Source organism: Callospermophilus lateralis, chromosome 6, assembly GCF_048772815.1.
Source record: "Callospermophilus lateralis isolate mCalLat2 chromosome 6, mCalLat2.hap1, whole genome shotgun sequence".
Classification (NCBI taxonomy): domain Eukaryota; kingdom Metazoa; phylum Chordata; class Mammalia; order Rodentia; family Sciuridae; genus Callospermophilus; species Callospermophilus lateralis.
The window spans coordinates 151,644,594-151,658,085 of NC_135310.1; the positions used below are offsets into that span (position 1 = coordinate 151,644,594).

General features: G+C 47.1%; 1 protein-coding gene across 1 annotated transcript in view; it reads left to right on the plus strand.

Annotated features, from left to right (window-relative positions):
• Jarid2 (jumonji and AT-rich interaction domain containing 2) overlaps positions 1-13,492 on the plus strand; it is a 224,755-nt gene that overhangs the window by 138,328 nt on the left and 72,935 nt on the right. The gene's annotated exons all lie outside the window — the stretch shown is intronic.

A 13,492-nucleotide genomic window follows, 5' to 3' on the forward strand; every position in this document is an offset into this window, starting at 1 on the left:
CTCAGATTCTCAGTTTGTTTCTATCCATCCTGGACCATCTGTCCCATCTTCTTTCCTCTCACTCCTTGACACTGTGCCTTAGAAGATAACATTAGGTTGGTATTGGAAGGCTCTGCCAGTGTGCATATTACTCTATTCAAATCGAGTTGGCTGAGTGATGGACCTATTGTATTATGCATACTCCATAAGAAACTTCCTGCTTGCTCTGATTTTAAAGGTGAATCATCAGGAAAGGATTCCAGGGATGTGTAAAACAGTCACATCAATAAATGTTGGAATGCATGATATTATTATCTCCCCCCCTCCCCCGTGGGTGGATGTTCATGCATCTGACATCACCCTTGATTCCCACCTTGAGGACAGAAGCCTGTAAGGTGGTGTTGACTGTGACAGCACCTCCTTCTGTAGCTCTGACTGAACCTTGACCTCGCCCTGGCTGGGACCCTGTGGCTGTGGGGCTGCAATGACCAGGGTTGGTGGGCCTCATCCTCTTGGGCTGGTCTCTAGCTCCTAGTGCCTCTCTCAGATGGGAGTGCTGCCCTTGAAAGGCCCTGGCACCTCAGGACAAAGCTGTCATTGTACCTGAAATCTCCAGGGCAACAGAAAAGAGAAGGCTTTCTTCAGGATTAGCTTGAGGAAAGAAGCAACCCCAGCTCTTCTGGGACATTGAGTGTGGCAAATGTCTTCTCTGCCATTCTGAGTTAGAAATTGACCACAGCACATGTTTTGAGTAATGGTGCACCTGACTAGTGAGACCCCTTGGGGACGTGATGTGGATTGAGGTTGGACAGGGTCACTGGAGTTCCAGGCTGGGCCACGGCCTTTGCATCCTGCACAGAGGTGGTGGTGTTGGGACACTGGTTCCTCACAGTGTCACTGGGTCACACAGAGGACTTGAACAACGTCTCATATGCCCCTCCTGGGTGTCGGGAATGAACCTGTCCCCTAAAGCAGAGGGTGGCTTGGAACCTGTGTTCCTGGGGAGCCTGATTGCTCTCTGTTCCTCATGGTTTGAATAATCAGTGAGTGCGCTGCCACTGAGGATGAGAAGTGGAGCCCAGGGTCACGATTTCAAGTGGTTATTTTGCAGCCGATGACATTGTTTTCTTTTGGATCTTCAATTGCTTAGACAGTCTGTAGACGAAGGAAGAGCATGTTTTAAGTTCCATTATTTTCATTCTCTTTTTGGAACTTAGAATTTCTGGGAGGAAAGGGTGAACCCTAAAAAACAGGGTCATAATTTTGTATTTACTTTGGGAAAAAGTTTTTTTTTTTTTAAAGATCTTTTTTTAGGATGATATGAATCACTGGCTCTTTGTGTACTGCCGATTCACTCCTGTGCACACTATAGGTGCAGGGTTCTGGGATCACTAGTTTATGTGTGTTGTGTATGTTAGGACAGCAAGAACAAATCTATGTTGCTGACTTTCTTCAAGACTCAGGCCAGCCTCAGTGCAGCCTATCCCATCTTAATTTCCAGGCCACAGGTTGAAGCAGCAGAATTCAGAGTTTGGCATTTTCCCTGAGTTTCTAATTCTTATTTTAATTCGGGGAGCCAGGGGTGGGGAGAGCTCAGAACATTAACGAGTGACTGTTTACCTAGCTGGTAAAAGGTCATCATGTGAAATCAGTTTTTGTAAAAGAACTGACCATGGTCTAGATGGACAGCCCAGCCAAAGACAAAAAGTAAGAGGCCGGGTTGGTGGGCACTTGGCTCACTTCAAAGGCCGATTATGTTTCCCCTGCCCCTGAATTCTAAGTAGTATTATTTTTTTAAAAAGTATTATTAGTTGTTGTTAGACCTTTTTAAAAATTTATTTATATGTAGTGCTTGAACCCAGTGCCTCACACATGCTAGGCAAGTGCTTTATCCCTGAGCTACAACCTCAGCCCCTGAATATTAGTCTAAAAATTATTATTATTTGGTACCAGGCATTGAACTCAGGGGCACTAAAGCATGGAGCCACATCCTCAGCCCTTTTAATATTTTATTTATTGATTGATTGATGCAGGTGAACACAGTAGCTTCATTTTATTTTTATGTGGTGCTGAGGATAGAATCCAGTGCCTCCTTAGTGCAAGGCAAGTGCTCTACCACTGAGCCACAACCCCAGCCCCATTATTTATTTTTTATATGATACTGAGGATCAAATGTGCTGCCTCATTTGTGCTAGGCAAGCTCTACCGCTGAGTATAATCCCAGCCCACCTTTTTTCTGCTTATACACACTTAAAATCAGACCTTCCATCTCAGACACCAAGTACCTGGTCTGGAAAGCCTGTGCTTCCCCAGAGAGGTCAGAAATGAGTGGAGAGGGAAAGAGCCTTTGGTGTGGAGCTGGGCTAGAGGAAAGCGGGTAGATCCCACCTCTGGGAGTGGGTGTTACCCAATGGGAGTGGGCTGCCTTCTTGTTCCTTTGTAATACTACGCTTTACCTTTTATGGATGGAATGGTCTATCAAATGGCTTTCTTCAATAGAAACCAGGGTTCAGGGCATGCTCCCTGTAGGAACGGGAGACTGTGTAGAGACTGTGTCTTGTTGAGCTGTTTAGGGCCTCGCTAACTTGCTGAAGCTGGCTTTGAACTTGCAGTCCTACTGTCTCAGCCTGCTGAGCTCCTGGGATTACAGGTCAGTGTGGCTCTTCACTTGTATACCATGGGCCAGGTCATGTGCCATTTCTGGGTCTGTTTCCTCATCTGTAAAATGTGTCTGATGAAAGAAACCATGTAATGATGGTTGTTGACATGAATGATTTTTTAAGAGAATGAGGGTGCATTACAAGTATTCACATTAGATAATATCAGTAGCTGTCGTATTTGACACGTGAATTTCTATGTGTAGACATGTCACCAGAGGCTTCTTAAACATGTTTTAGAGGGTTTTTGATTTATACAGATTGTGATTTATCTTTTCTCCATGGTGCCCCATCATAGCAGTCTGTAGGTGGATGGAAAAGTGTGGGCACCTGCTTCCTCTTGTTATTACTGAGTCACAGGAAGGACCTTGTGGTGAATGGTGCGAATTTCCTCTATGGAGGTTAGTGCAATGTGGTATTTGCTTGCATAGAGAAAGTATGAGTGAGGCAAGGTTGACTGCGAACACAGGGTGTTGGTGAGCAGATTGCATTGGGGTGTTCATGCATTAGTCATGGCTTCACCTCAGGGATAGGCCCCAAGTGCCTACGGCCAAGGGCCTTGTGTATGCTAGGGACATCCTGTACCAGTGAGCGTGCGCTCTTGCGTGCGCGCCTCCCCCCCCCCCCCCCCCCTCACTCTCTGATACTCACACAGACACACTCTCACAGACAGACCCACAGTGCCTCTGTGGGGATAGATAGAGCTGCTCTATTTGAGTTAGTGTAGCATGAACCTTACGAAATTCAGGCATAATTAGTCCCATTCTAGTAGGTTGAATGTGATGTAAGCAGTTATTAAATTTGTATGATGTCATATCTGAGCACAGTTTAGCTTCTGGATGAGAATGCATGCTGACATTGGTGAGAAATTGCCCAGGCTTTTTAAAAGGTGTTCTGTCCGTAGCTTTATTGTCTGCAAGACTATGTTTCTTATTCCTTTTATGTGATATAAACCACTTTTCTACTTTTAAGCTTGGAAGGAAGGCGGGTCCAAATGCATGAGGGTTGTTGACAGCATTATATGATGTTCTGTGAGTGCTGCAATAAGTTGGTGTTATTCAGAGTGTCATTAAGAATTGAAAATTTAAAGTCTTAAATAAATTTAGCATCTCTTAACAAAGTGCACTAGCAGTACTGTTCATTATTAAATGTGTTCACTTTGGTTGCCAACGAACAAATGACAGATATATTACTGTTAGCTTTTGATTTTGGTGTAGAAATCTCCAGTGGCTAGGCTATTCTAAAATATTATAGCCTTGCATATTTTTTTTCAAAGTGAGAATACATTCTTATAATTTAAGATGATGTATAAGGCAAAAAGACAATTGGGAAATATAATATTATGTAATATCTCTAAGTCACAGAAAATAATTGGAAGTAAATATCATAGAAAATACATGTGGATGTTTACCACTGCTTGCCATTTTTCTTTGCCTTGCTAGTTTCAATTTCTGGTGTGCCCTGCCCACCCTCCCTTCCCCTTGGCTATAGATTTAGATCTTCCTCTGGTTTTTATTTTTCTTGAAGGATTTTAACATTTCTAATATAGACTTATTGGTGATGGATGAGTGAATCTTGTATGTATAAAAGTCTTTATTTTACCCTTTAACCACTTCAGTTATGATTTTGTACAGTCATTGGATTTTTTTTAATTAATTTTTATTGTAGGTTGTTCAAAACATTACATAGTTCTTGATATATCATATTTCACACTTTGATTCAAGTGGGATATGAGCTCCCATTTTTACCCCATATACAGATTGCAGAATCGCATCAGTTGCACAACCATTGATTTACATATTGCCATTCTGGTGTCTGTTGTATTCTGCTGCCTTTCCTATCCAGTCATTGGATTTTTAAAGAAAAATTATCATTTTTTGAAAGACATTTTGCCTGGGTATAGAATTCCAGGTTAAAAATGATCAATGACACCACCTCATTGCCTTTTGGTGTGTAGTTCCTGACTAGGAATCCTGCTGTCGTTCTCGGTCACTTAACCAAGTGTCTTTTCCCTCACTTTGGGAACTCCTTTTGGAATAGATGATTATACACAGTAGTCTTTGCTTCTTGTGTTTGAAGTTTACTGATTTTATTATGATTTGTCTGAAGAGTTCACCCGTTCTGGAAAAATTTGAGCCATTGTTTCTTAAAATCATTTTTGTGTGTTCCTTCTCCTCTGTGAGTTTCCCTGCCTGTCTTCTCACAGGTCTGTGCATGAACAGTGACTGAGGGTGCCAGGTAGACGTGGAAACCTAAAATGCAGCCCCGTCTTCCATCAGGAAGGGGCATGGAGGTTCTGGTTGAGACCTGGGAAGGGAAGTGGAGGTTCTGGTGGCAGCACTCTCTGTTGGTGGAGCTGTGTGAATCCTGAGTCCAGGATTAAAGGAGTTTTTCATCATAGAAGGGAGGTGTTGGAACTGTGGGTGGGAGTGGTTTATTGGTATAGCACTGGGGGCAGGATGTTCCTGGGTGATACAAGGGGCAGGCTGGGAGTTGGGGCTCTCCTGTGTGGCAGGGCAGCGGGGACTGCTTTCTTTCCACCCCATCCTGTGCCTCTGGACTTGAACCCACCTTGGGCTATGCGCCCTATCCACCTGGATGGGAAAGCTACAATGCAGGCTCCGGGGAAATAGGTCACTTCTTGCCTCCCTCCTTGATGACTGCTGTCCTCTCTTTCCTTGGGGCCACTGTACAGAGTTCATGGGCCAGCGCCTGCCATGGTGATACTTTACCTGTCCCTTTGCAAGCTCGCCGGCTTTGGCTGAAGTCTTGTTTTCTCCAGGAGCTTCTCCTCCTTGAGAAAGCTTTCTGTCGCTCTACTCTTTCCTTAGTCATCAGGTGTGTCCTGCTCCTGGACACTGGACTGTGTTGATATTAATGGTAGTACACAGCACTTCACAGTGTGCCAGCCGCTGTTCTCAATCTGGTATGTATATGAGCTCAAGTGGTTCCCAGTGAGCGCCTGGCAGACGGGTCATCTCCCCATCTCCACCTTGCCCTATGTATAGATGAGGAAACCGGGGCACAGAGGACCTCTCTTTATGTAGGAGCTCTTTTAGGCAAAGACTTAGCAAGTGGTTTCTGTTGACCTGAGTAGAGCAGGGAAGGCCCACTGTAGTCTTCTCCCTCCCAGTACTGGTGACTGAGCCCCAGGCCACTTCACCAAGACCTACAGGTGTGTGCCATTGTCCCTGCTCCCACAGTGTCTGGATGACAGGGAGGTGGAACGTTTGCCTCTCCAGTTTTTTCTGTGGCCTGAGAGCTCTGGAGTCTGAATTAAAGTGATCCCGCGTTAGACCTCAGCGTTGTGACCACCAGGGCGGATGGAATACTCCTGGAGTCATCTTAACGGATGCCATAGGTTGCTAGGCACCTCGATGGAAAGATCATCGATTCAGCCCAATTTCATGGTATAGACGAGCAAAAGTATGGAGTTCCACACTGTGGTTTAGCGTCAGCCTGTTGGAGACTCCCCATGTGATGAGGTAGGAGGGTAAGAGCTTTGCCAGGTGTGTAGGGGAAGGCCGGCCAAGCTTCCCACTGGATTAACCCCATGGTCAAGGCAGTGCACTCTGGATGAAAGGCCAGGCACGGCCACTGTCCCCCTCCCAGCCCCCAGCCTTGGGAATGCTCAGTACCATGTTCTGGTGTAGAAGGGGGACCAGGACCTCACCAGGTGCTGGCCTGTCCTCCTCCAGTTGTCATTAATTTACAGTAGGAAACTGACATGTGCCAGTAGGAAGAGAGGAGAAAGGTAGTGTGTGGACAGAATCGAGGGGCTGGGGAAAGGTCTGGGCAGGTCATGGCATCCCAAGGTGGCTGTGCCCCCGCCCCTCCCGGGGGGAGGGGTGTGTGTCAGGAGAGAGCAGGCCCGGCCAACTCTTCCTCTGTCCCTGCTTGCTCTTCTTGGCAAGTCGCTTCTCTTGGGTTTCCCCAACAGAGCACCATGCTGCCAGTGAGCTACAGGCTTCTCAGCTAGACACCACAGAAAGCCAGGCCAGTGCCGGGGGTCTGGAGCCTGGTGGAGCTGGAAGCTGGGGTCACGCTCAGCACTGTGAGCATTTGAGTGCTGGGCATTTTGCCTGTGGGAGGAGACACTGGCTGCCCTCGACTTGCAGGACAGGATGAGTGGGGGGGGGGCGGGGGGGAGGTTGTGCCCTTTGTGATCTTGGGGTAGATTTTGTGCTTCTCTGGTGGCCTGCTTCTTCTGGGGGGTCAGACACGCTTCAGTGTCCTGCTGGCTTCACTGGAGGGCTGGGACAGGGCAGCGGTGTGAACCCCACCCACCTGGTGAACTTGGAGGCAGAGTTCCTGCCTATTTTGAATAGGACACATCTGGTTGTCACAGGGGAGGAAGAAATTTGGACTCAGTGGAGCCTTCTCTCTGGGGATCTGGGGATTTACATGCCATGTTTGAAGCCCACTTTGGGAGTCATTTGCAGTGGCAGCGAGGTGTGCCCAAGATCTCCTCGCCTTCCCTGGGAACAGGAAATGACACTGTGGCAGGGGCAGAGGGGCTGCTGTCAGCTGGCAGGCCCAGCTAGGCAGGCTCAAAACAACCCAGATGGCCTTTAGAAGGAAGTAAAATAACCTGCCTCCACATGGGGAGGGTCGGTGTGCTTTCACAGCCCGCCCTCCTGGGTGCAGGAGGTGCCTGCGCAGCGGTGACTGAACGGGCCTGGAGCTTTGGCTGCCTTCACTCACTGCAGGGACAGAGCTCCAGGAGGGTTCCTCACCATGGGCAGTGAAGAACAAAGGCCCAAATTTACTTGCCTCTCCCCCCCCCCCCTTTTTTTCCTCCATTTAACCAAAACAAAGAAATGACTTAAACCTAAGAGGGAGCTGGGGGACTGTGAGGTTTGAAAGCTCTCACTGCTGTTCTAGGTATGGTTGGAATCAAAAGCTTTGTAGTATGAATGCACCCTGGCTCTGTCCAGAGTTGTCATGAAGTTTCCATTTTTAGATGCATATTTGTGTTAAAGCACCTTCTGTCTCTCCTGGGCAAGCTTGAGATGCTGCCATACTTCAGTAATTTGTAAACCAGGTCTGTATTTTTTGGCACCTTTCCTAGCTGGGTACCGTTTGTTTGAACTTATTCTCTTTTCAATGGTGTGCCGAACATTTTCACTGGTGAAACTGAGGTCCTCTTTCCTTTAGAAGTTCCTTTTTTCCTCTTCCTGCTCTCCCTCTGGAGAGGCTCTGCAGGTATTCAGTGTAAACACAAACCATACTGCTGTCCAAATAGGGTGTTAGGCTCACGGAAGGGGTGGAATACACGGGACCTGCCTTGAAATGGGTTTCCTATGTGGGTAAAACTTTGGCAGAGATGTTTTTAATTTAGTGAGTCACTATTTATTGCTAAGGACACATTTTTAGACTCTTGCGGCAATGCATGTCCAGGCCCACGATTTGCTTAAAGTTCCTGGGAACTTTGTTTGTGGAAGGAAAATGGTTAGAACTTCATTTGTGGCAGGATAAGTACTGCCGAGGCCATTTCCTTTTTCTGGTGCCTCAGATCAGATTGCAAGGATATCACTTCTACCTCCCATGCAAATTAGGGTCTAGCATGCTTTGTGGTTGCCATGGAAACTGCTGGGTACCAGTTTCTTTCTCCTCTTTCACAGCTCTTCTCAGTCTTTTAAATACGAATGTCTGTCACGTGTTTTTGTCCTCCTTGCCTTTATAAACCCCCAGTGGACAAATCCAATCATTGCCCTGATCTTGATCTCTCTTGAGTAGTGCCAGACCCTCCTGGAAATATTTTTTTTTTAGTCCCTGAACCTTGAGCATGAACACATTGACATCCCCATGAAAGACAGTAGGTGCTGGATTTGTGAGGGTTTGAGTCACCTGGATTATGGAGGTGCCAGGCATTAGTGTCACGTGTAGTGTGCACGTGTGTTATGTGGGTAGTTGTCGCTGGCACCTCACTCGGCTGCTTAGTTAACAGCCCTGCAGTGTAAGACTCGTCTCTTACCTGTGTTTTGTTGCTGTCCCTGTGGCCTCCGTGTTGGGGGATGGCGGGAGGGAGAAGACAGCAACTAAAACAACTTGTTTTCAGGAGTGGGCTTGGTCCATTTCTGCCATTTAGACAGTCAAGAGAGGAGACCACAGTAATACATGGTGCCCCTCCCAGAGCAAGGGGATACCAGGCAAAACTACTTCCCCTTTGCTTTGGGTTCAATGGCTTTGATTTGCAAGGCCAAAGTCTTTAGAGCGACCTCCTAGATGCCTTGACAGATCCACCCTCCTGTCTTAAAGCTCATCTTAGCAGAGTTGGCTTGAGTCAGCATCATCAGTACAGACTTCTGTATGTGTGTCTGGGTGCGGAAGGGTGTGAGTGGTCATTACAGGCCAGTCATGCCCACCTGTCTCTCAGACTTTCAGAGTGGTCCTCAGCCTCTGGCTGGATGGGGCAGTACCGTTACCTTTGCATCCTCCATGTCTGGCAGAGAACCTGCTGTGCAGTAAACATTTGTACATTACTAAGAATAAGCTCATTCTGAGTTGCTAAATAAAGGAAAGGAAATCCTTGTGAAGGAGCTGTCATATGCCAGAAGCAAATGATCCTGTTTAGAATAGTCCAGATCTTTCTCCTTTCTGTCATAGGGGGAAGGGGTGTGTGTGTAATCTTAAGTGCACTTGTTTTGTGACGAAGTGTCAGGAACTAACTGAGCAGGTAGGTGCTCTTGGAGATGTGTGTTATAAGGAGCTCTTCCTCCTCCCCTCCTCCCCTCCTCCCTTCCCTCCTTCCTTCCTTCCCCCCTCCTCCCTCCTCCCTCCTCCCCCTGCCAAGCCTGCACACCAGCGCAGTGCTCCACATCTGCGTATGCAGAAACCAGAATGTGAGCCTCATTTTGCCCCTGTGCACATATGATGAGGATTTAAGGAAAGCTGCCTAGTTTTACTGCAGGGGTGAAGGGTGAGGCCAGTGAGCTGCCATCAGCCACCCTTAGTGCTTCTGGAGAGGAAGGACACCTTCCTGCCTCAAGGTGCTGGGCTGGAACCTAAGGCTGACTTTGGTCTCTTAAAAATTTCAAGACATTTAGACCATGTATCCGAGTCCATGATGGTAAATGCTCTCTTGTGATGATAGTGATGAATGGATAGGACTTTTTCCTATTATCTCATTTTCTTTGGTTTTCTATTGGTATGTGGCCAAACTTTGGCTTATTTGTATTCATGGGGTTTGGTGTTTGGAGAGAGATTTGTGAAGTTTAAGTAGTTTTATATAACTACTCTTGGAAAAATTTTTTTCTTTCTTTTTTTATTTATTTATTTTTTTCATCTTCCATACATTTGATTCAAATGAGTTATGCATTTCCATTTTTACCCCAAATACAGATTGCAGAATCACATCAGTTATACATTCACAATGTTTACATAATACCATATTAGTGACTGTTGTATTCTGCTGACTTTCCTATCCCCTACTATCCCCCCTCCCCTCCCCTCTCATCTTCCCTCTCTACCTCATCTGTTGTTGTTCCGTTCTCTCCCTCCCCCCCCCTTTCCCCTCACAACCTTGTATATGTGATTTCGTATAAAAATGAGGGTTTCCTTCCGTTTTGGAAAAATTTTAGTTAATGCAGAATCAAACTCTTTGCCCCGCCCCCCCTAAACACACACACACACACACACACACACACACACACACACACACACACTTGAGCTCAGAAGCACTCAATCGCTGAGCCACATTTAGCCCTTCTTATTTTGAGACAGGGTCTCAATAAGGCTTGGCAAGTCTCCTGCCTCAGCCTCTGGAGTCTCTGGGAGTACAGGCATACACCACCACAGCTACCTACTGTCAATATATTTAAAATGTAGAGAGTGAAAACATTTAAAAAGGAAAACAAAAGCCATGTTTTAAAGATGATTACCAGCCTATTATGTGTACTTGGTTTTAGATCATATGGTGAAATAAGTGTAGGCCTTTTGAGACATTGCCCTTTTTATGGAGTACTGTTATTATTGAGTATGTAACAGTTTAATAGGCCAGGTGCGGTACCAATCAAGTCAGTTGTTTGGTGGTAGTAGAATTCTTCTTAAAAATACTTCGTTCCAGGCACATGCCTGTAATCAGACCACCTATTCAGGAGGCTGAGGCAGGAGGATCAAAGAGTCCAGCCTCATCAATTTACGGAGGCCTCAAGCAATTTAGCAAGACCTTGACTTAAAATAAAAAGGTTTGGGATGTAGTTTAGCAGTAAAACACCCCTGTGTTCAGCCCCTGTTGCCCCCTGCCTGGTGGGGTGGTGGAATGTACTAAAGAAGCTTCAGTTCTGAGGTTGGTGAAGCTCCGTGGGGTGTCTGTCGACAAGCTTGTGCAGGACAGTTTTCATTACTGGCAACTCTGCTGAGGGAGCTGGGGCTCTGGGGCCTCCCTGCAGAGCCCACTATTCTTCTGTCAAGGCTATGTCAAGAAAACGTGCTGGCCAGCCTGGGGTTTTGTGGTTGGCAGGCTGTACATTTGTGAACTTGCCGGTTTTGTTACCATTCCAACTTGGAACGGTGCTGGATGGGACTCTGGCAGTTTCTAAAAAATGCTGTTTTCAGAGCCCTGCCGCTTCTAGTATAGCTCTCTTAAGTCATTTGGCCTGTTGTTCAGCCCCCAGCAAACGTGCTTGCCTTTGGCCAGATGGGTGCATTTCAGGGTTGTCCTGCAGCTCAGTTCAGGAAGAAGCTGTGGGTCACGTGGCCTTTCTGGAGCCTGTAGGTGCTCCCTTGTGTAGGGGTGAGAGCTGCCTTTGCCCTGATCTCTCCCCACATTCTCTTTTCTGACACCTGCGGCACCGAGTTGGGTCAGTAGAGCTGTTTATCTGTGATCCGTTCTGAGACTACTCTCTTCCCCAGTCGAGGTGGCTGAATTGACTGAGGATGGGCTGCAGCTAAAACCCACATGTGCACTCTAAGGTGCCCTGCCTCGGGCATCCCAGGCGGGCCAGCCCGGCCCAGAGGAGAGAGGTGGCAGGCTCAGCTTCACCTTTCTGCCAGAGGTCACGGAGCAACCTGCCGGCATACCTTGAAGACCTAGCAAAGGCTGGCACCTTTCATTTGTTCTTGTCAAACATCTTGATGTAAACAACTGCTTTTACATGTTTTTAGGTTTCTTGTTGGTGACCTGTGATGATGTGGTGAACATCTGCCCATAGGTTACGTGCAGGGGTGTACACGATGTCAGTTGGATATTGACCTTGTGGATTTCCACTGAGGTTTTACTTCCAGTGTTGACCCTTTAACTGAGAACTTTGGATCAGAACAGTGAAGCAGTCTGTCTTGCTTTCTGTTGATATCCTGTGAACTGGTGGTCAAGGAAGGCCCGCCACTGGGAAGGGCCTTGTCTTGGGAGGTGTGCACAGGTGTGTGTGCGAGGTGAGGAGGCGAGTGCTGCTGCATGCGGCTCACCTGATTCTGCTGAGCCATGACCACAGTCCACATGGCACCAGTGTGAGCACAGGTTCTGAAATGAAGTAGATGTTGGGTTCGTGTCTATGCAGTTAAAGGGCACTTAAGTCTCCAAGCCTCATTTCTTTGTGTACTCGGTGGCAGCCATAACGCCACTTAGGACTTCTCAAGGTGCACCTGTGCTGGGTCCAGAGAGTGAATTCAGTAGCTCCCAGGTGGGCCCCGATTCTGCATTTCTAATAATTCCCAAGTAATTCTGATGCCACTAGGTAGAGAATCGCCCTTTGAGAATGAAATGCCACATGTCATGAGCAATAGATGACAAGTACCCAGTGCCCGTTCTCTGCTGTGTGGTCACTGTGAGTGCTCCATGGCTGTCACTGGTTAGGATTCTTGGGCTCGGTCATCTCCATTGTCCTTTGGGGACCTTTTTCTTTGCACGTGGCCGAGGGTTTCCTTCCTCAGCTTGTGCAGGGACAGTGGCAGAACAGCCTTCAATCCTCCCCCGCAGCTCATCTGGAATTACTTATAGACCAGCAGCTGGCTCTGCACCTCTTTCCCGTGTCCTGTTGGTGTCGCTTTGGTTCAGTAGTGCTCTGCCTGCGAGCCTGGCATTTCTGCCATGAATGGCTCTTGAGGCAGACAGTATGGTGTAGTTGTGGATTGCCTTTGAATTGCCTCTTTTTAAGAATATTCCCACCTTCTTGTGGGTCACAGCACCTTATGCTTTGCTTGAAATTCTTTTCTGCCTAGTATTCATGAGTGACATTCTGGCTAAGAGGTGGACAAGAATGCAGTATCCATCATGTTTCTCTTCACATTTTTTTCCTGCCTTGAGTCTTCCGTAGCTCTTGGCAGTGGGTATTTGGGTGTGTCTCTCCCTCTGTCCGTCTGCACTGTGGAGTGTTTCCCACTGCGCTTATTCTTTCCCTGGGCTCACAGGTTTTGACTTTCACAAGCCTTGGTTTAATCTGCGCCCGGTGGGGACGTCTTCTATAACACACCCACCCACCCACAGCCTGCCCACCCCCCCCCTCCCCCTTTCATGGCTACCTCAGTGTGTGGTTTTTACAAAGCAAGTTTTGTTGTAGATCAGAAAGGGAGATGACATTAAGTAGCACTACACTGTCTCTCTCTGCTTAGAATCACACTTCTGGTCATGTTTTCCATGACAGGTGATTCTAGACACCCATCAAGGTTTTCTCGGTGACCTACCGTTTAAAGACTGAATTGGTTGTATTTTTAGCCTGTGGGGTTATTTAGGGGCAAGGGAATCTTTGAATGAGCATTACACAGAGATTTGGATGGAGCCAGGTCCTAGAAGAGTTGATGGAGAGAAAGATTTTCAGAAAATTCTTGCAAGGGCAAATAAGGCCACCTCTGATCCGGTGTTTATTTGTGAAGTGAGGAAGGGAATGCATTGGTTACCATTGTCATGGCAACCGAGG